Raw genomic sequence first — 23176 nt, 5'->3', positions numbered from 1 at the left:
TACATTGGAAAAAATGCTTTCCGAAATTCGAATATTTTGCTGAAATATTGCCAAATTTCCAAAGAAAAACTGTCTCGTAGTCAGAATATTGAACGCTTTTGAGCATAAATATTAATAATTGCTACACAAATTATTTCAAAGTATGCGACTGATTACTTATTTTACAATAAGACCCCTCAATTTTCCATAAATTCTAATTTTGTTTCAAATCCCATACATGTTGTTCGAAATTTCATAACTTTTTTTGACCCCTCTGTCGATTGAGGTTAAGCGCAACCTTTTGATCTACCTATCTTGGCATCTACCAACCACCACACATTAGTTGGACAAGTGTGGTTAGTCTCACAAGCGGAAACTTGCAGTGCGAATGAAGTTGAAAATCCATTTTTTTGTCCTTTTTTATAATCCAGTTTGTTTGAATAAATTGGATTTTCTTTTTTTTCTTGATTCGATTATACCTAGTCCTTTTAACATCTTTATGTCATTTGCAATTTAAATCTATGATGCATTTGGTGGACAGTCATTGAAAAACTTATCCGGTACAACTGTGATCGATGTTTACTCTTGGGCTCGAACTCACGGACATCGGCTTAGGAAGCATCTGCTTTGCCAACTGAGCTATATCACTCAAAAGTCACCCCCACTCGATTTTATGTTTCCAATTGGTAAATCTTGCGAAAAATATTCTGGAAAATGGTACGTCTGTTGAAAAAAATCTGGAAAAGTGTTCATTCCGGTGAAATTCTGGGGATTTTTTATTCTGGGCAAACGTTATTCGGAAAATTGAGGTACAACCGGAGTATCAACATGTGAATTAAATTGCTTTTTTTTGACGAATGCTTGTATGAAAAAATTGACGACAGTCTGAGCCGTTTCAAATAAACGAATTGTAAAAAATATTATTTGCGTTCTGTGTTTATGCTTATTTCTAATTATTGAAATTTCTCTGGACATTGCGTACAAACTACAGTAGTTTTTCGATTTTATCACGGACAAAAACAAATTTACCGTGAATATGGCGAAACTAAAAGTTTAAGTGGAAAAAAGTATTTTTATTGTCTTTAATCAATAATTTATAATGTTTTCAGTAGTGGAAACGTTTTGTATCAATAAATTTTGATCATACGATGTTATAATCAAAGATTGATAAACACAGTTCTTCTCTACAGCAATTTTGCGATTTTTTTTTTTGAAATAAAACCATATAGAATATCCATTTGATAAAAACAACTAAGTCATTTAGTTGTTATGGAAATTTAACAGTCGTTATCTTTTATAACGATTTTTAAGAAGAATTTAAGAAGAATTAAGAAAAATGCATCAACAAATTTTCTTCTATAAATTTTAATATTTTAATCATCACACTTTTGAATAACTCAAAAGCTTACCTTAGTGAGAAATATTTTCAACTTTGCTCAACTCAGACATTTAAATTGTGTTTCTCGAAATAAGCTTTATGGAGGTAGATAATCCTTTGTTTTTTACATATAAAAAACAGAAATTTTTGTCCTTTTCACACATTTCAAGGCAAAGATAGCAGAATTTTATTTTGATCTTCCAAAATTATCTGTTCAGACAATACTTAAGGCTGTCCAATCAGGATTGCGCACGCCATCCTTTCAAATAAACAAATTCAACAAAGAAATCAGAGAAAATTATCTCTTCTCAAAAACGCTTAAATTCATCCACATCTTTAATTAATTCACATAACCAGAAAAGCTCACTTTTTTATAGTGGCTAACCAAGCACAAGTGACAACACTAGCTTTAGCGTGACGTTTAAATACTAATGTCGATTATTGCAAGTGTTTTCAAATCTAAATGAAGATTTAAAAACTATATAGCTGCTTATTTTAGCTAGTTCAATGGCATTTTCGTATTACTGAATCCAGTTACCAAAATATAGATAAACCATCAAAATATCATGAACAAAGACGCTCTACGCTTTTGAACGAAAACTGAGGTCCTGGAAACGGTTTCTGAATGATTTCCTACAAAGCGTGATAAAATCGAAACAATAACCGTGTTAAAATGGAACGTGAATTTGGCGAATATTGATAGAATCAAACAGTAATAAAATCGAGAAACTACTGTACAAAAGTCTACGTAACACCTTGATACAAGGCCGTGCGAACGGGAGGGGGTTTAGGGGTTTAACCCCCCCCCCCCTGAAGATTTATTCCAAGATAAATTTTCATCGAAGTATCGGAAAATAACATGATCTTAAATTAGTGTTAACAAGCAAGTTAAAAATTTTGCTCGCCTCCGGCGGAATTTAGTCTTAAATCACCCTTGGCTTGAGACATTGCATTTCACGACACTTCATAACGTTCACGATTTGAAACTAATGTTTCATTGTAAATTTCGATTTGCATACAAAAACCCTGCTTCGTCTTTAGAATGGTTTTTTATTAAGATTTGTAACTAAACGAGAACAGAGTTTGAAACGAACCATTTTACCTGAATCAATTATCGAATACAAATTTTATACATGGAGAAGTTGGAAACTATGCGACAGGCACAATAATCAACAGAAATAGCAAAAAAAAAACAAATCAAAAATCTAATATCCTCTACCTTATTACTCAAATTTTGATTTAATAAAATCGTTTAGGTCATTAAAAATGTTAAGCTGATATGAAATATTCTTCAAGAAACTAATAACAGTCTTAATTTCATTTTGTATTTCTTGTTCTTGCTCAACTGAAGATTTAAAAAGGTTTTGATAAATTACACATGGCCAAAAAATCTACATTTTTACGATTTGCAGTGAATTTCAAAAAAGTAATTTTGTCTAACTTGAGTGCCCTGAATCTAAATATGCAATCTTTCTGTCAGCGATCGGCTGTTTTTGAAATAACATTTTAAAATAGGTCAAAATCTTTTAAGAATGTTCTGGACTTTTATGACAAAACTTGGAAACAACAAAAAAACATTTTGAAATTAAAGTTTTAGATGATTAAACAATTTTCTTCAAGTAGGTAATTTAGAATTCTGCGAAATAAGTTTTAGTAGTTTTCTATTTGTTTACTTTTCTCATTTAACGATTTTTTAAAGGAAGTTTAAACCAATTTTTTCAACCTTTATGCAGCAATGTTGAAAATATCTTTAATGATATCTTTCCAAATTTTCAAAAACTGTCGAATTTTACTATTTGAAATCATGCATCATCATCATCATCATCATCATCTTCTTAATTATTCCTTAATTGAATGAAGTATTATAAACGAAATCAGAACCAGATTTTTTGTCGAATGTAGGTTTAATAGTTTATCAGTTATCAATGATTGATTTCACTTAAAACTGACACATTTTAAAACAAAATGTGATAGTCCAAATTTAACAAAAGATTCGAGCTCAGGGCGCTGAAATCTACCAAATTAATCACTAAAATATAACACAAAAATGCTTCTCCCTTGAGTTATCAATTAAATTTCTTAAATAACTTTAATAATGATAAGACGTTTAATAAAAGTTTTATAATAATAATCTTTTTCATCTTAATATTTTCCTTCAATTTTCAAATGAATTCACCGAATTTTATAGTATGGGAGAGTGGGGAATCATGGGCCACTTTTTTACGATGTTCCATAACTTCTTTATTATAAAAGATAAAATGATTATAAAAAATGGTATGGTTTTCTATATTTTCAAGGTATCATAAGGTATTTTTTTAAAATTTTTAAAAAGTTATTTTGCCCAAATTCTGACTTTTTGAAAAAAAGCAATATTTTTTTAATTTTGTAAAAAGGTGGGGAATCGTGGGCCACCAAATCCAAATTGACCAAATAACATGCAAAGTTTATGAGTTGACCCAAAACTGTGATTTCCTAATTCATTTCGTTATTTTAAGGCAATTTCAGATGATGAAATAAAAAAGAGAGCTGTGTATGATCGCATAGATTCCAAAATCTGGCTCGCGAACGTTTTGGCAAAATTTCTTATATGGGATGGACAAAATATTTTTCATAACTCTTCATTTGGCATAAGAAAACTTTACAGATAGGTAAAACGTATTTTCAGTTCTGAATGTGTATAAAATCATAAAAATATAGGTGAATCAAGATGTGTGGCCCACGATTCCCCACAAGGTATGATTTGCAAATTGGTTGCGTTTGTGTGACTTATTGAAGTTTCATCAAAAATTCCTTTTCCATGTGAAAGATCATGACAAAACTAAGATCATAAGCGTATGAGCATATTTTTGTTATGCACTTTAGGTTCCCCATCGATGAAATTAGCGGGTGTTTTTTTAATTATGTAAGTAAATTTTTCTAACTTTTTTTAGCTTGATAAATAAAAGAAGCATATGATACCAATTTCAGTCAACAACATATAGGAACATATGCTCACGCAAAGCGACGACGATGACAATTGGTTTGAGATTTTTATCTCAACACACATCTGAGATATTAAAAGTGGCCCACGTTTCCCCATGGCCCACGATACCCCACTCTCCCCTACAGTTTTTTTTCAATTTTTAAATAAATTTGCCAAATTTTAAAGTCAAGCTATTTAAATTTTTATAAATGTAGTATGACTATGTTTTTCAATTCTGAATTTTTGTGTTTTAAAACATAAATTATTGATTTTTCCTATTCAAATATTCACATTTCAATTCGCGATTAATTTTTTTTTTCATCAAAATACATCAACGCTTGAGTTGAAAATGAAGTAAAGAAATGTAAATTAAGATGAGTAATAAATATCGATTATTATCATTTTCCTAACAATCAATCATCATGATTAATTTTTAACCTGATCTGATATTTATTTATTGGACATTATTCGAATTTAGATTTATTTTTAAATCTGTGTTTTGGAAATATTTACATATTTCAAATTTCAAAACTAGACGGCTGAGAAATTATTTTGAAGCAAATTCCTAGTTCAGAGTAAGGAACATCATTTTAAATAATTTATCAATGACTGACGAAAACATCATTGATTTGAAACTTTAATTGTGATATGTTTTAAAAAGATTGATTCATTTTATCACTAAAATCAAATATTTTTTGAGTTCGTGTGAAAATTATGAGGAAGGAAATGATGTTAGAAATCAATTTCCTTCTTTATTGTGTAAATTTGTATTGTTATTATTTTTAGCTAAATTTGAATTTCGAAACCCCCCCCCCCCCTCCTTGGACGGGTCCTTCGCACGGGCCTGCCTAGATAGCTGTAGTTTGACAAATTATTTTGTTTTGACTAAAAGAAGAGATACATGTTTTTGGATTTGGACCCCTTCTAAAGTGCGTCGTCCACCCAAATTTAAAACCAATGGTATTATTTGCCTTATAAAATGGATCCTATTAAAGTCCTTAAAGACTATCATGAAATTATTTTCTGGAAAACTTAGTTACCGTAATCCGGGGTAATATTGATCACTTTTTCAATATATTTCGATTATTTTTTCTGCTAAGGAGAATGTGGCATGTTTCATATTTTCAAAACAAGTACTCGACTCCTATGAACGTAAAACATGGATGCTGCAATTTATAAGACTACTTTAAATTTGATTTAAAAATTGTTATTGTCTTTGTTCAGGATTTGCTTTGGGGTGAAATTGATCAGTTTCTATTCTGACGGTTTTAACGAATTTTTTTGATCATAAAGGATACAAAACACCTTCATAATATTCACATATGCTAATATATCAATTAAACTATGATTTTAAACGTTTCATTTTTAAATTATTTATAATCGGAAAAAGGACTATGACCCTGCCTACATCTAGGGGCAGAAATTAGAATAATTGCTAAAAACTTTTAGCTCAAAAATACAAATGAAATTTTACCTTCAAATCCCACATTTTCCGTTTTAATTTTTTCTTCAAAGTTAACGATTTGATAGGGTCCCAATTCATTTGTCCAATACGGGTCTACTCTTGAGTAATGTCCTTATTTTTTTAATAATAAAAAAAATGATCATTAAATGACTATAAAAATAGCACTATAGCTGTTCATATAAAAAGAAAAAAAGTTGTTCTATAACATTAAGCAACCCGTTTGCTGCTAAATGCTTTATGGTATCATCAGGAGAGCTGTTTGTTTGCGAGCCTTGAAAAAATAGATATTCTAAGAATTCGATTCGAAATTCGATTTTTTTTATAAAAAAAATATTTCAAATACAAACCAAATTTGGCTTATTTAATACTCTATTAATAGGCCTTCAAACGTAGAAAACAGTTTTCAAAAATTCAAACTATAGACTGAGTTATTGATGATAATGTGGAAAAGTTTATTGTTGGTCAAATTTACCCCGGTGATCAAAGTTACCTCGTTATACGGTAACATATAATAACAACTCACTTCATTTCCCATCAACAGAATTTAGAGGGATAAAGATAAGAAGCCGCTTCATGAGAGGTCTGTAGATCCTCAAGCAAGGAGTTTCTCAACTGAACGATGTCTGGTGTTAAGAAAAAAAAAATCCAATAATGGATACAAAGTTTTGTCGAAAAGTGGATGCCATGATCATTCTCTTTCTGAAATAACGAAAATTTGTTATCTTTTGTGTCAAATTAGGTGAAAATCGGTTACGCCCTTAAAAACAAAAAATACACGCGCACTTCACCCTTCCGTTTTTGTATGTATGTAGTATGTATTTGATAATCACCATGGGTTTACGGATTCATCGCAGTTTCGCCAACGTACATATGTGTTAAATTGCATTCTTTAAACTATAAGTTCGACAAATCTGCACTGCAATTAACCACATACCCGACACCATGGCTTCGTGTGATCTGTTTCAAATTGAATGCTTGATGTGTAGGTGAACCTATGAGTTATATGGATGAACTAGTCAATCGCTTACGCAACTGTAACTGTAATTTATCCACGACAGGTATTACGCACACGCTAAGATACTGCTCACTTGTAAAGCGATTGGTCGTTCTTTTATTTATAACTAATGATTGAAATATATGGGTATTTAAAATAGTTATCTTACCTTTTCAAAGAACTCAAATCTTACCTTTTTGTTGACAAGAATCTTACTTAAATACGAAAATATAAATCGAATAACTTGGTTGTACCCTGATACTCCGAAAAATATTTTATCGTTTGAAGCTATCCGAACATATTCAGTTTACGCTCGGACGTTGGCGCGATCAGTCGTTTTGAAATGAGCTCTTGACCAGTGAGATTTAATTTTCGTTTTGTTTCGAAGTGTCGATATGGATTCTACAAGAAAGAACACGGTTCAGATTGCTTTCGGTGCGTCTGCTAAACCTCCGGCATATTTCGACATTTTCTGTTTTATCGGGAGCACGTTGAAAATAGATCCATCATTAGTGCACTCAATATATAAGGATGAGTTTGAACGCTGTTTTTTTCTGAAATTTATAAACGAAACAACATTTGAAAGCTTCACAAAGAAAATGGACGACGAGTATCAGTTTGTGTATGAAGATGGATCCAGGACTATAGTGAAATTATTTGTAGCAAGCAGCATTTCTCGGTATGTCCGAATCTTTAATCTGCCTCCTGAAATCAACGATAATGAGATCGCAGCAGTTTTGGGTCAATTTGGAAAGATTAAACAGCACGTGCGAGAAAAATTTGCGGCAAATTCAAGTTTCCCCGTGTTTAGCGGCATTCGTGGCGTTCACTTGGAAATCACCAAGGAACTACCAGCGAACCTTTTTATCGCTCATTTCAAGGTCAGACTGTTTTACGAAGGTTTGAAAAGTAGATGTTTCTTTTGCAAAACGGAAGGTCATTTTAAGGCAGAATGTCCAAATCTGACAAGCATCAAAGTGGGAGGCATAAGTGCAGTGTCAGCTGAATCACCTAAAACAAGTACATTGTACAGCCAAGTTCTTAAGAATGCGACAAATGGGGCTACACAGGGCATCGGAACAATAACAGCAAACAAGGAAAAGTCGTTGAAATTGACCGGTAGATCAACAGCTCCACTCAGTGGGATCGCGCAGTCTTCGGCTGCCACAGAACAGAAAGTGTTGGAAGAAACAATGAGCAGCGAAGAAGAAATCGAAGAGTTATTGGACGATAGTGAGACTGAGAAACACGATGACGAAGACGACCTCGGCGACGACGAACTCGGTAACGACGATGACACTAGTGATGATGACGATAAAGATGATGATGACGATGTAGAGAAAATGGATCTGGAAAGTGTGAACTTGAAACGAGTTATCTCAAGCCCCAGTTCGGCTTCTGGAAAAGAAATGAGGAAAAAACTTAAACCAAAGATTAAGGAAACATCGGTTCCAGCCATGGTGTTGAATCCAGAAAATAATCCAAACGAGTACAGTGGACGCCAGACTCGAGAAAGGGCAGCGACAGTGAAGAAAATGAAATAAATGATATAAATTTTTATAGGTTACAGATTTGAATAATCATTGTGAAATTGTATCACATTGTTTGTAAATTGAAAATGCAAATTTGTAAAAATACCTTTAGATTGAAATACATTAGAATAAAGAAAAAAAAAATCTGAAAAAAAAAACATACCATTCTCGATAAACTCTAGAAGAAAACACTTCAAATAACATTATCTCAAGAGAATTTTTTTTCCACTATTATCATATTGCTCTTAATAGGAGTGTTCATTTTATAAAACGGAAACCTAAATGATACGATAAAAAGTTGACGTTTAACCCAAATTTGTTGGAACTGGTTTCATCGTGTATAAATGTTTGTTGACGAAGCACTGACATATTTTTTTGTGAGAAAGCGACTGGATTTCGTAAAATGAGACGAATTGATAAAGTAACCCGTGTTTTCATAATTCAAAAGTACTGCTCAGATGGACTATCGTGTAGAAATGTTTCAAAGCTTGTGAAACGATCGAAGTCTGCGGTTTATCAAATCATCAGGAAGTTTGGAGAGCACCATTCTCTTGAAGATTTGCCAAGATCCAAAACCAGAAGAGGCACAGTGAATCCACAAATCGAGAAGAAATGTGAATAGCTTTTATTGTCACATGAACACAACTCTGTTCGAAGAATTGTCAAGAATCTGAAAATTTCCGTTTGGACCGTCCAAAACATTAAACGAAGAAACCACATTAAGACCTCAGTTTGTCCTCTGCCTCCGTCGATAGCAGATGTGTTTTCTATATCGTTATTGTGACAAAAGGCAAATGATAGTTTTTCTCTAAAGTGGTGTAAGAATACGAAAGTGCTCGCGATGAGCTCATCGCCCGGGGATTTTCCCGGTAGGACTGTTCCGGAATGGCTAGACCGAGAGAACTTATGCGGTCGTTTATATTATCTAACCCTGAAAGCTAAAGACGGATACGAGCTGCCAAAAAATCCCTTCGTGATATCGCGATTTATTGCGGACCATGTCGGGACTATCGAAGGAGGTTTTATAGAACGCAAGAACAATTGGTACGTGTTGAAAGTTAGAAACAAGGATCAAGTGAGGTTGCTCGCTAAGCTAACTCAACTCGGTAATGCAACTCCTATAGTTATTGGCCGTCATCCCCATCTAAACCAACGGAAGTTCGTTGTCACGTGTAGAGACGTTGACGGTATGTCGGATACAGAACTGCTAAATGAATTGAAACCGCAAAAAATAATAGATGTCAGGCGTATAACGAAAAAAATGACTTCAGGAGTGGTAGGCACATCGACTCTTGTGCTTACTATCAACAGCACTATTATTCCAGAATTTTTAAATTTTGGTTTATTGAGAGTCCGCACCCGTCCATATTATTCACAACCTCTTCTTTGTCGGCAATGTTTAAAATATGGTCATCCGAAAATAAAATGCCAGCAATAGACACGTACGTGTAGAAATTGCTCGAAAACACATAAAAGCGAAGAAGAAAATTGTACTCTACCTAGCTATTGCCACAATTGCTCAGGAAAGCACGGACCCATCGATCGATGCTGCCCCTTATGGATGGCAGAGACAGCGGCGATCAAAATCAGCACAGACCAGAATTTACCGATTGCTACAGCCCGAAGAATGGTCCAAACAAACACCAGCAGCTCGAGCTACGCAAACGTAGCTAAACAAAACACATCCTAACTGAATGATCAAAACCGAAACGAAATTCTACCAACGCACCATCAGAAACAACAGGAGCAGAAGCAACCGCAGCAGAAGCAACAACAACAACAACAACACCGAGAAAACCAACAGCAGACTAGCCAACAAAAACGTACGAGATTGGAAAACATCACACCACCTCAACGACCATCAGCTGAAGTTTCAAAGCCCAATCAAAATGTGGATCTAGAATCGCCCCCCAGGAAACGAAACCCCATTGCTCAGACCCCACCTCCCGCGCCTTCAACCCGTGAAGGAGCGAGTGATGTTGAGGTAGTTACTGAGCCCAATTGTATTCCCCCAGGAGGAACTCGATCATCACGAAGTCGATCACGCATCGACACAAATAAGTGATTTTTTCTTCCTTCCTTTTCCCACTTCCTTTCCCCTTTCCTGTATTTTATTTATTGTTAATTGGATTCCCCGGCACATAAATACTTTAAGAAGTTTAAGGCCTTAATAAATATTTTAATAAATAAATAACATTAAGACCTACAGGAAGCAGACATCCTAAACGGAGAGCGGAACAGCACGATCGAGCGAAGCAGCGATGTCGGAGACTGGATACGATTTTGAAGAAGCAAAGTAACCGTTGCATTTTGATGGACGATGAAACTTATTGCAAACTGGACACAGCCGCTCTTCCTGGGCCGCAATTTTAGTTTGTTAAGAAATTATTAGAAATGAAACTACCACATTGTAACATTTAAAAAGATTTTTATCTTACGTTGCAAGATTCAATAAACAATAATAATAATAATAATAATAATAATTTTTCAACGCAATTGTTGCCAACGCAATTGTCCTGAGCTGCACCCAGTAGAGCGTTACTGGGCAATCATCAAGCGCAATCGTCGGGAGGAAAAGTGCACCAGTTTTATCGTTGAAAACATTTGGTTAAATTTCTCACTTTCTTCCTGTTCTGGATTAGTTTTTCAATGTTTTACAGAAAACTCTATGTAATTTGGTCAATTAATGATAAGATATCTTCAAAAAAAAGTGTCCGTTTTATGAAAAGAACACTCCTTACTTCCTGGCCTAACGTTTTTCTTACTTTTTTCAATGAGTTCTATTCCGAAGTTTTTCAAAATTTGCACAGCGTTTCGTTTTTCACCATAGACCACATCACCCTTCTGTTATTGTATTAAAAAACTATAGATGGTATAATTTTTTTTCTTCAGGTTTTTAAAAAAATACTTTTTTTTCAGTTGCGTGCGAGAAAAATTAATTTAAAAATATATTTGAAAATTTCTGGAAAGAATGGAAACATCTGAAGGAGTCAATATGAATCTATAATCTAGTGATTGAAGAAGGAAAAGTTCATCGCAAAAATTGACTGTAATTGGAGGAGAAAGTAGCGTTTCTATCATAAAAGGTGACTGAAAAAGGAATTTGTTTTATGTTAAGTGGAGCAAGCGAAGTGATGCTGATGAATGTGAAATGCTTCGAATTCCAAGCGAAAATGAATAGTGGATGTGATAAAAATACAGTGGATAGATAAAAATACAGCCTTGAGATGTTAATTTGTGTTGTAAAATAGCATCATTCGAGTGACTTGAAGAAAATTGTGAACAAAGAAATCGGGTCTTTGAAAAGAATCATATTCTTCTAACCGGGACATGATCAAACATGTCTAGGTATCAGGGCCAGTGTGCAAAATATTCGTTTCAATCATTGAAAGCCGAACGCAACACAAGCTCAAAGTCGCGCACCTTCTATTCCTGTCACAATAAAGCTTTTCGACTTTCAAGCTCACATGAAGCCAGCATTGCTGTCAGTCTTTTCCAATTGAACGAATACTAGCCCGGCTTTCAGTCCAATAGGAATGAAAGCTGGAAACCGCCTTTCAATTTTCGATGACTGTGTGCGCTGTTCATATTCATATTCATTTGAAAGGCAGACATTTTCAGTCATGAAGGAATGAAAGAGCGCCAGGAACGCTTGAATACAGCAACAACAACAAACACTACTGCGTGCGGCGGTGTAAAAAACATGATGTGGTGTATGCAAATTTGATTGCACACAAGATTGTTTTGATGTGTGTTGCTTTCAGTGATTATCTTGGAATAAGGGATTGTTTTGGTGTACACATACGTTTATCTTTACAATTCTAGTTATATTTTATAGAAATTCAAAATATAAAAAAAATCATTAAACAAAATTTTGGTTATTTTTCGTTTTAAAAAATAATGATCTTCAAACTGTCTTCAGTAGGCGACGGACTACGCGATTTCGATTACAGTTATCATATAAAGCATCTCGTAGTGTCTATACATTCTGAATATGAAAGAAAAAAAATATTCAGGAAGCGAAAATTTTTATCAAGGACCTACAAAAATATTCATGAACAAAAACATCAATCATTTTCAATTGAATATGACTGGGCCGGCTTTCAAATGAATTTGAAAGCATTTTGACAGGAAATGAACACGGTAGAAAGCTCCTTTACTTTGAAAGATACAAATATGAAAGCTTTTTCAAAGCTTTGACTTTGACAGAGAGGATGCTGTCAGTAGAGTGAAGATTGAGTTTGACTGTGAAAATTTTGAACACTGATCAGGGCCAAGAGTCGTTCGTGCGACGCCCAGAAAAGCGCATTGAATCAAAGCAAGCGATGCATGACATTTTCGCAGAGGAAAACGGTTAAGAAATTTTGGCCGGGTACGGGCGGTTGGTGTGCGTATGGTCTATGCGTAGTGAAGTGATAATAAGAGAATCACACGCTCATGTAATTTGACAAATAAAATTCAAATGGAGGCTCATGTTATAGGTTTTGGATTAAAATCCCAGATTTTTTTTCTGGTGATTTGATAGCATAATTATTTAGGACGTAGTTGTTAAGATGATGTTGGGTCGAGTAAAATGTGGATTTACGGGTAATTGAAAAAGCTGGAGTGGAGTGAATCTTAAAAAAATGATCATAGAAGAAAAAATGTCTCGCACGGCCGGCAGGGAGGGCCGTTTGGGCTAGTTTTTCCCCGCCACTAAAATTCAGGGGTTAGAGCTTTGCTAGCGGGTAAAGTGATGGTCGGGAAAAGGGATAAATAGACAGGAGGCTTGGGGGGGGGGGGGGGGGTGCGGGTTGAGGCAGTGGAACCCGAATAGAAATTCACCGTGAAAAAACCATGAATTCCATATTCACAGACCATAAATATTATCGTCCTCGATACCGTGAATGCACATTGGAATTCATATTTTTCGACCATAAATTTCATCGTTTTGGTGAAAATAACCATGAAAAAGGGGTATTGTTATGCAGCGTGACCATGAAAAAAATGGCGATTTTCCATACATTCGGAAGCTCAATAATATGAAGTCCATGGTAATAAAAGCTTCCATTTTTTCATAATAAAACTATGAAATGACATTTGTTTTGATTGTTTTAGAGAAGATGAAAGTCAAGGTATATCTATGGTATAGATGCATTGTTTTTACCTTAGAATTTCATGGTTTACAATGAATTAATAATATTTTGGATTGGAATATGTTGCTTAAGTTATCGCTCATTTCAAAGAATTTTATTCATGATTCGTCGTGCTTGGTTTATGTTTGTCACAAACACGATCAATCAGGAATAATATTCTCCAAAACAAGGAATAACTTTAGCAAACTGGTTAATATTGTTTCAATTGTTAGTTTCTTGTTAAAAATCGAAATAAAAAAACACAATATTGATGTGGAACATCATTTTCACAATGTTTCTTCTTTCAACCAATATTTTCGCACTTTTCACTTAAAACAATTTTTCACAATTCACAGATTTCTGCACCTCGATCCCGTTTTAAATGTGTACAGCTCCGACCTGCTGCAAATGGTGCGTGATTCCAAATTTGTTTCCGTCTTGGTGGACCGCCAGCTGCCTTTCATGCTGCCTGTGTATGGACAGAAAATCCATCAGCCTGAAAACCGAAAACGAATGATTAAAAATTTACCGAAAAAAGAAGTTGTGTCGACGAATTACGCAACATTTTTGCTAGCTCCGATGAAAAAACGGGAAGAAATACTTACTACAGATGCTCCCGGACTTGTCATTTGTATTCGCCAGTAGAACATGATCCCACTGGTCAGTGATGATCCTTTCCGAGGTCGTCCTCCGCGAGAATCGACTAACACGGTACATTTCCGACGGCTATCGTTATCCACTGCCGTCTCCGGGAAAATTTGACCGGAGGCTTTGTCAAGAGCCGCTTCCTGCAACCGGAGCCATGGAACGGCATCTGAAAAAATAAATATGGATTTTTAAAAATACAGCTCAGAAATACAAAATAAGTTTAAAAAGCTACTTACCATCCAAGATATTTTGAAATCGCTGAAAAAATTACCCCCAAAATGGCGCGCACTCAAACATAAATTTCTACACGATTAATTGAGAATGAGTAGAAAAACCAAAAGTTTACCATTGTTCGTTTTGGTTTGGATTTTCATTTTACCATGAAGTACACAGTTCCAATAATAATCACAAGAAAATTATGGTGATACCGTACTTCTGTCATTTTCAGTCACTATGAAAAATTTTGAATTTACGATATACTTCACGGTGACTTTGAAAATTACAGTGATTTCATAATTAAATGCGGTTGAAAGATATTTAGAAACTACGATGAAATTGATTGTTAAATTGAAAATCATTGTTCAGTTATCTTAATACCATGGTCTTTGCTATTCGGGAAGGCATATGCCAAAGCGCTTGCATTGGTTTAGTGCGTCTGATTCAGACGGCTTGCGTAGCAAAGAGTTGACAAAGGGCGGTTGTAGGGGAAAAATATGCATTAAGTGGAATCTGAAAGAAAGTGGGAGCTTAAAGTTCGTTGAAGTTAAGTGAAAAATAGATGGCTGAAAAAGAGTGTTGTGTGATCAAAGCCAAATCTGAAATGGCCTAAGTAACGAGTGCTGAGCTTAAGTTTGAGTCCGAAGGAATAGTTTGAGGTGGAAATTAAGCTGCCACCCGAGGGTTTCAAGCTCCGAATTGAGGGATAAATAAGTGTTTGATAAAGTAAAAGAAGAAGCGAAGAAGAAAAACGGGCTGATTTGTCTGCTTCTGGACCTGATACCTATTGCGGTATGGAGAACGCATTGTTGATATGGAAAAAAATGAGGAATTGATGCTGATTTTTTGGTGAGATTGTTCCTTTTTGTATCATTTTATTTCGTTTAACGATTATTTGAATAGGAACATTCAATTAGGTGCCAACTGGCCAGGTATATACACGGATGCCGGAATACCTGTAGAAAATGCATAACATTGAACATGTTATACATTTTGAACTGGTTGTGTACCTGTTTGAATTGTTCTCCCAAAATATACCAACATTTACACGTTATACATTCACATCAAAACAGTTCACACGAAGCCATGGTGCCGGGTATGGAATTTGGAATTTTTTTAATAATACATGTGTATCCATACTTTGGTCAAACTGCGGTGAATCCGTGCACCCATGGTGGATTATCAACAACAACAACAACAGGTTTTTAAAAAAATACTTTTTTGAATTTATCATATTAATTAAAAATTACATTTGCGTAAAGAGCGTAAATTGATCATTGTTGCTGTTCGAGCTGATCGAAATTCTACTAGTGCATTTGAGGCTCTGGTATGCTGCAAACCACGACGCTCGCCGAAACCCGTAGGTTTCATAAACAATCCATTACCTGAGCAAAGCCGCTGAAGCTAACAGCTCAATCTCACCGAAAGCTTGCTTCCATCCAATTTAGCTAAGCCACAGCATTACGACACTCATGACTGCAGCAGCAGCAGCAGCTATATTGGGTGTTTACGAGGCACAGGTACAAAGGTAAGTGTACCAACATCCATGGAGTCTCGAATCCCTCGGGGGCTTAGCTCATACACTCGGGAGAACATGTGTTCCCGGAGAAAGCCGCCTCCGCCAAGTGATATCAAAGTTTAATTAAATGCGATGCTTAATGCCATTACATATCAGCCTATTCGCATTAGCGAGCGAGCGCTCGCTTGCTGGCGATGTTCTTCGGTCTGTTGGGTTAGGTCATATCCGTCAGGAGGAGCCCAAAACATCAGACGGATGTGCTAGCGAAACGAACCCGTCCAATTGATGCAGGAACCAGGCGGAAGAGGAACTGCGAGCACGTGCGGTTTGCGTCCTGCTGCTGTTGATGATGATGATGATGATGTTGATGAACCTTCAAAGAAGCAAACATGGTGTGGTCACGAAACACCGGAAGGGCGCTGCCGCTGATTGCTGATTCGCGTTGATCACCGCTATATATGGGGCGAGGGTGTTGCCCCAACGCACGCCCCCGTCCAAGCAGCTAGCCGACTCCGTCAGATAACAACTTCAAAATGAGTATCGTACCATCTCGCGCGAGTGCTGTCAGGATATTGTTAGTGTACTGTGTGTGTGTGTAACTGGTACCCTTACAACACACATCCTTTAGGCTTCTGGAGCGGGAAGTCTTGCTTCTTGATTAGAGGATTGCTAATGGGTCCCGGAATGCTTTTATGGCAAATGGCACCGCACAAGAATGCATTTTGCCGCTGTGTCGGTTACTGCGGATGTTCCGGGGGAAGTGGTAGACATCTGCAAGTGTGTTTGTGCAACCCAAAGCACAATCCAAGTCAAACCGAAGAAGGATGTTTGCTGCTGCTGCTGCTGCTTTGTGGATTTGAGCTGTTCGGTGCTCCTGTGGTTTTTGTTTCATAATGTGACTTCATGCACAGTGATATGTTTTTCTATCTCAAAGTGAATATTTTGTAATGTAATTGTTTTTGTTGCTCTGTGAGCTTTAAAAGCCCGGATCGTCGCCACGGGGTGCATTCGGGGCCACTAGATACTATCAGAAAATTACTTCTAATGGGTTTTCTGCAAAAGTCACTCCTTTGTGATGGCACTCACACTGTACGTACAATCGCCGTCATGCTTGAATCGTGTATATTTATGTGAATGGTTGCTGAATGTCCACTCTGATTGTGACAAAGCATGTACGGCGCGGAAATTTTCAATTTATTATATTTCAATGTAATGACTGATTTCGATTTTTTTCCAATTTTTCTTGTGTTACCTCCCTTCGGGTTTTCCAGAAAACCTAAAAGAGAAGGTTAAATGAACAAGTATTTTATTTTAAACTCGAAAACTTTTTCATATGTTCAAAAAGTTAATTAAATAACCAATAACAGTATTTAATGATTTTCTTACTTTTACTTCAAATCTTCGATCATATCATCTCGACTATAATCTGCTTATTTGTACACAGCACATGCTAATTAATGACGCCTAGATGTGACACGGTTGTCCAAAAAATATGAATTTGGTAATGATAAATATAAAATAATGACACTTTAAGGACGTTTGAAAAAAAAAAGAAATTTGGAAGCTTTACATTCAATTTCGTAAAATCCAATACGCCTAGAACGCTAGACACATGAACTGAACAAGAGTCTATCCTTTGAAATAGATTAGATAGGATTGAAGTTTTTAAAGGCCGAATGAACTTTTTGTTTTTTTTGCAAACGTACGTTGAAGTTATCAATAAAATACTGTACCTACTATTTAATAACAAAAAGTGAAGATATGCATTTTCCGGAAGAATTTTCAATTAAGAAAGTAGACTAGAGCAAGTGCAAACTTTCAACTTTTACAAAAAATGCATACATTATTTCTCCATCTCAAAATTGTTGGGCCCAAAAAACAATCTGAGTAAATAAACTCAACCCTTTTTTAAAAATCATTCACCAAAAAACTGTTTACACGTTTACTGTTTGTTTACACACAATTCAAGTAAGAAGTTAACATGAAAAGTGTGTTTTACATATTTTGGCTACATAGAAAAGAATTTTATGCACTTTTTTGTTGAAATTTCTTCTTCTATTTCTTAGGTGGAATAAGTGAAAACGAGCCATTTAGCAATGAAAAATCTAGGGGAGAGTGGAGTATCGTGGGCCATGGGGAAACGTGGGCCACTTTTCATATCTCAGATGTGTGTTGAGATAAAAATCTTAAACCAACTGTCATCGTCGTCGCTTTGCGTGAGTATATATTCCTATATGTTGTATCATATGCTGCTTTTATTTATCAAGCTAAAAAAAGTTAGAAAAATTTACTTACATAATTAAAAAAACGCTAATTTCATCGATGGGGAACCTAAAGTGCATAACAAAAATATGCTCATACGCTAATGATCTTAGTTTCGTCATGATCTTTCACGTGGAAAAGGAATTTTTGATGAAACATCAATAAGTCACACAAACACAACCAATTTGCAAATCATAGCTTGTGGGGAATTGTGGGCCACTCATCTTGAACCACCTATATTTTTATGTTTTTATACACATTCAGAACTTAAAATACGTTTTACCTATCTGTAAAGTTTTCTTATGCCAAATAAAGAGTTATGACAAATATTATGTCCATCCTATATAAGAAATTTTGCCAAAACGTTCGCGAGCCAGGTTTTGGAATCTATGCGATCATACACAGCTCTCTTTTTTATTTCATCATCTGAAATTGCCTTAAAATAACGAAATGAATTAGGAAATCACAGTTTTGGGTCAACTCATAAACTTTGCATGTTATTTGGTCAATTTGGATTTGGTGGCCCACGATTCCCCACCATTTTTCAAAATCCAAAAAATATTGCTTTTTTTCAAACAGTCAGAATTTGGGGAAAATAACTAACTTTGGGGAAAATAAAAATAAAAAAAAATAAAACCTTATGATAACTTGAAAATGTAGAAAACCATACAATTTTTTGTTTTCATTTTATCTTTTACAATAAAGAAGTTATGGAACAACGAAAAAAAGTGGCCCATGATTCCCCACTCTCCCATATCATTAAAGAATTTTATTTCCGAAATGGCCGGAAAGGATATCCCGAGTGTTGAATCTGAAGCGGATATTCAAAATTATTATAAAGGTCGTTGAAAATCAAGGTCTTTTAGTTGAACAGCATTCAGTGAAATTGATGTACCAAGCATTAATTTATGTCAAAGAAAAACTTAGGATATATAAATGAAAGTTGATAAAACAGACAAACAAGAACAAGTATTAAATTCATTTTAAAGTCATTTCACTGACGCATCTGAAAAAGACCTATGTGATTTCACTTGCCCCAATGAATGGGACAAAGGAATACTTCGATCTTTATTTTTGTCAACAAGACTAATATTTTTTCGAAAATTTTTTTTTTCAGAGAATATGAAAGTTGAACTGTGGTGATATTCGTATGCATTTGCCCCGGTGTTTTATTTTTGAAAATAAAGATTTACAGTAAAAAAGGCACCTAATTTTTATAAAGGTTTTTTTATATAATTTCGAGGAAACAAAATGAACTCATGAAACTATCGAAGCCTGAACAGATTATATCTTTTCGACCAGTTAAATTAAAAAAAAAATATTGCCTTTCAATTAAATATATTAAATCTTAAAAATATAACATAATCCTAAATGAAATCGCAGATCACCACCAACAATGTTCAGGAAAATTTAAAATCAGAACATCCCAATGCTTCAATTAGAATCTTTAAAATAATGGGTGATCATATCTAAACATATTTTTTCCTCTTTTCAAAACCAATCGTTTCTTTGATTTATTGGGTTAAAGTAAAAAAAAAAGGAATTTGCAGCATACAAAACCACCAGATGACAAGTGCTGTTTGGGAACACTTTAAGTTGAAATGTGTTAAGTCTATAAGTTTAGTATCAGGCTAAACATTTTTGAACATGATTGTGGTGAAAATATAGATTTTAATTCAAACAGCTTCGAAGGATGAGGATGGTGAATAAAAAGCGGTTTGAAAATGGTTAGTTGAAAATATTTTCTTATGTTTTTTTATTTCTTCAGCTCTAAAAAATTCACCATCCAAAGCTAATTGGGAGCTGAAAGCGAGCGTTAGGCAAAATATTCGGCAAATACTACAAAAATTGTCCCGATATTCAAAATTCTATTTTAAAAAAGATTCATACGCAATATATTCCAATAAATGAGCAATATAGCAATATAGCAATATATTCTACTAAATGGAATGCAACAAATGAAACATAGATATTAAAAACATACAGTTATTCATGGAACAAGTTACAAAAAGTGGATTTTAAAAGACCCGTGGAATTGAGTTAAGATTCTTAGGTTTTATTTTGATAGAATTAAGCGGGTCGATTCAAGTAAAGGGAAAGGAGGGAAATGTAAAAAAATACTAGAAGAAATGGAAAATGGACGCCAAGTTTAACATGGTAGGACGAAGTTTACCGGGTCTGCTAGTATTTTTACAACTTATGGTGATTTGGCAGACTTATTTTCAAAATTTTCCCAGATCCCCGGAAATATTAAACAGGCAAAGGTTTCTGGCTAATTTTAGTAAATGTTACCTAGCGAAGAGGGTACTTTTATTTTCCTGACATGCAGTAGTTGGTATCAAAAAAATTTAAAAGAATTTGTATTATTTTGGTGCTGAACCAAACAAAAAATAAATTTAAAAAAATCAAAACCCAGAAACTTGTATCAAACGTTTCTTTGCAAATTGGCATTTATAAATCCGCAGTAAATCAGGAAAAAATATATTATTGTTCAATTTTTTAAGAAACTGCAATTTCAAATGATATAGGGGAGATGGAGGCATAATGGCCACCTTAAGGAAAACGGTTATTTAACCATAGAACATAGCTATAATATGGAGGTTACATTATTGTTTCGTGTTCAGACACTTGAAAAGCCTATTCTCTAACGGGCTGAAACGTGAAAAACTAGATGAAAACGTTAAAAAATGCATTTTAAAAAATTTTGCCAAAAGCTGAAAACCAGCCACTGTGGAGGCATAATGAGAACCCCCCCTGAGGCAGTATGAGCACCATTAATCAGGGCAAGATGTGCGTTTTCTGCCGGAGAATCTAGCAGCGAATTCAATTCGATGAAGTCAGGTGAGTCGTAGATTCATCAAACAAAGCAATAACAAAATTATCTAGGTCTGTTTGTAGAATACAAACAATTCACGCACGCTCATACATTATGTGCTTTGTTCGGAGGATGATGCTACTAGCCGTATAATGTAACAATAAAAAAATCGATCATGAATTGTAAATGGAAAAAAAATCACCTCGAACAGAAAGCTAACTCTAGTCTTTTGATTACTTCTCCGACACCTTACCAATAGGCTTAATCGTCGGATGAAAACAAGTCAAGGTGTGGCGCTATAAATCAATTTTAATTCGCTACTAGATTCTACGGCAGAAAATGCTCATTATGCCTCGATAATATGGTGCTCTATATGCCCCTAGTCAACAAATTTAAGTAAAAACATGTTTTAAAATTGATAAAAGTGAAAAATCAAAAATTTTATGATGGTAAAAATTGAGAAACAATGTGTACATCATGTAGCAGTGCGTACATTATAGATCAAGGTTATTTTAAGATCATAAGAGCTTATTTCGTGGCGCTCAAAAATTACAATATTTTCGTAACTTGAGAACCAAGCTAGTTTTTTTTTAATATCTCTGTAAAGATGATAAGGAGATTCCTTTTTTTTGTGAAAAATTAATACTATAGGAAGTACGAAACAAATCCTCATGAAAATGTATTTTAGACAATACGTACTTTCGTAGAAAAGCGTAGTGCTCATTATGCCCTGGGTGCTCGTTATGCCCTCATCTCCCCTATTGAACGAGAAAAGTAAAGAAAAAGTTTTAAACTCAGTTTGAATCAACTTTCAAATATGTAACAAGTTTTTTTTTCAACTTTGTTCGTTGATATTCAATCTACAAATCCCGTACACTAAATTGTGCGTAATTATTTTTTTATAATTCGTTTATTTGAAACGGCTCAAACCATACAGTTTAACGGAGCCGTGAGACTATTATTTGATTGTTCAACAGTTGCTTAAGTTTAATTTACAAAGCTTTTTTTCTCATTGTTGTCCATTTATCAATTATTCCAGAAAACCTAAAAGAGAAGGTTAAATGAACAAGTATTTTATTTTAAACTCGAAAACTTTTTCATATGTTCAAAAAGTTAATTAAATAACCAATAACAGTATTTAATGATTTTCTTACTTTTACTTCAAATCTTCGATCATATCATCTCGACTTTAATCTGCTTTGCAAAATAGGCACAACATAATTTTGATGGGTTTTCGGTTTATTTTTGAAACCCCTCTTTCCTGGGATGTTTCAACTGATAGTGACAAAATTTTAAAATAAATTATATTTATTTTGTTCATTTGTAACGACTTGGGCCCGTAGTTTTATAAAGCTAAAATAAAATTTGTGTTTAACTAAGGTTATGTTGTTTACTGGACTAGTGCCATGCTAATAAACAGAACCATTTATGCAAACTTGGGAGGACTTACAACCAAAGCCACACCAACGAAGGGATGTCCTCAAGGCGGGGTTCTATCACCGCTGTTGTGGTCCTTGATATTAGACGACCTCCTAAACAAACTTGTATCCATGGGATTCGAAGTTATTGACTTTGCAGACGACGTAGTTATTACAGTTCGGGGAAAACATGAGAATGTGTTGACTAATAGAATGCAAACTACACTCAACTACGCACAATTTTGGTGCAGGGAAGAGGGACTGAACATAAACCCTTCCAAAACTACTGTGATAGCCTTCACTATGAGACGTAAAAGTACAATAAAACCTATAACATTATATGGGGAAGTGTTAAACCTCGAATCACAATTGAAGTATTTAGGCATAGTACTAGACTCAAAACTACCATGGAACCCACAGCTAGAGCATGTTATCGCTAAGGCTACAACAGCTCTATGGGTCTGTCTCAAAGGAGTAGGGAAAATGGGGACTACAGCCGAAAATTATCTACTGGATATTTGCAGCTATTATAAGACCCAAAATCTCTTATGCTCCCTTAGTATGGTGGACCAAAACTATGCAAATTACGGCCTGGAAAAAACTAGCGAAGCTCCAAAGACTAGCTATAACTGGCGCAAAGCGAAGCACACCGAATGAGGCTCTAAATGCACTACTAAATATTCTGCCTCTACATCAATTCATTGAGTTAGAGGCGGAACGTAGTGCCTTGAGACTCTCCAAACACAAAACTCTCTATAAAGGAGATCTTACAGGACACCTCAAAATCCTAAAGAAATTTAAATTAAACTTACTTATTTTTTGTGAAAAATGATGACTGATGATGATGATGATGATGATAACAATTATAGAGACG

This window comes from Uranotaenia lowii, chromosome 2 (genome assembly GCF_029784155.1).
Source record: "Uranotaenia lowii strain MFRU-FL chromosome 2, ASM2978415v1, whole genome shotgun sequence".
NCBI lineage: Eukaryota > Metazoa > Arthropoda > Insecta > Diptera > Culicidae > Uranotaenia > Uranotaenia lowii.
Note: the sequence above shows the minus strand (reverse complement) of the source record.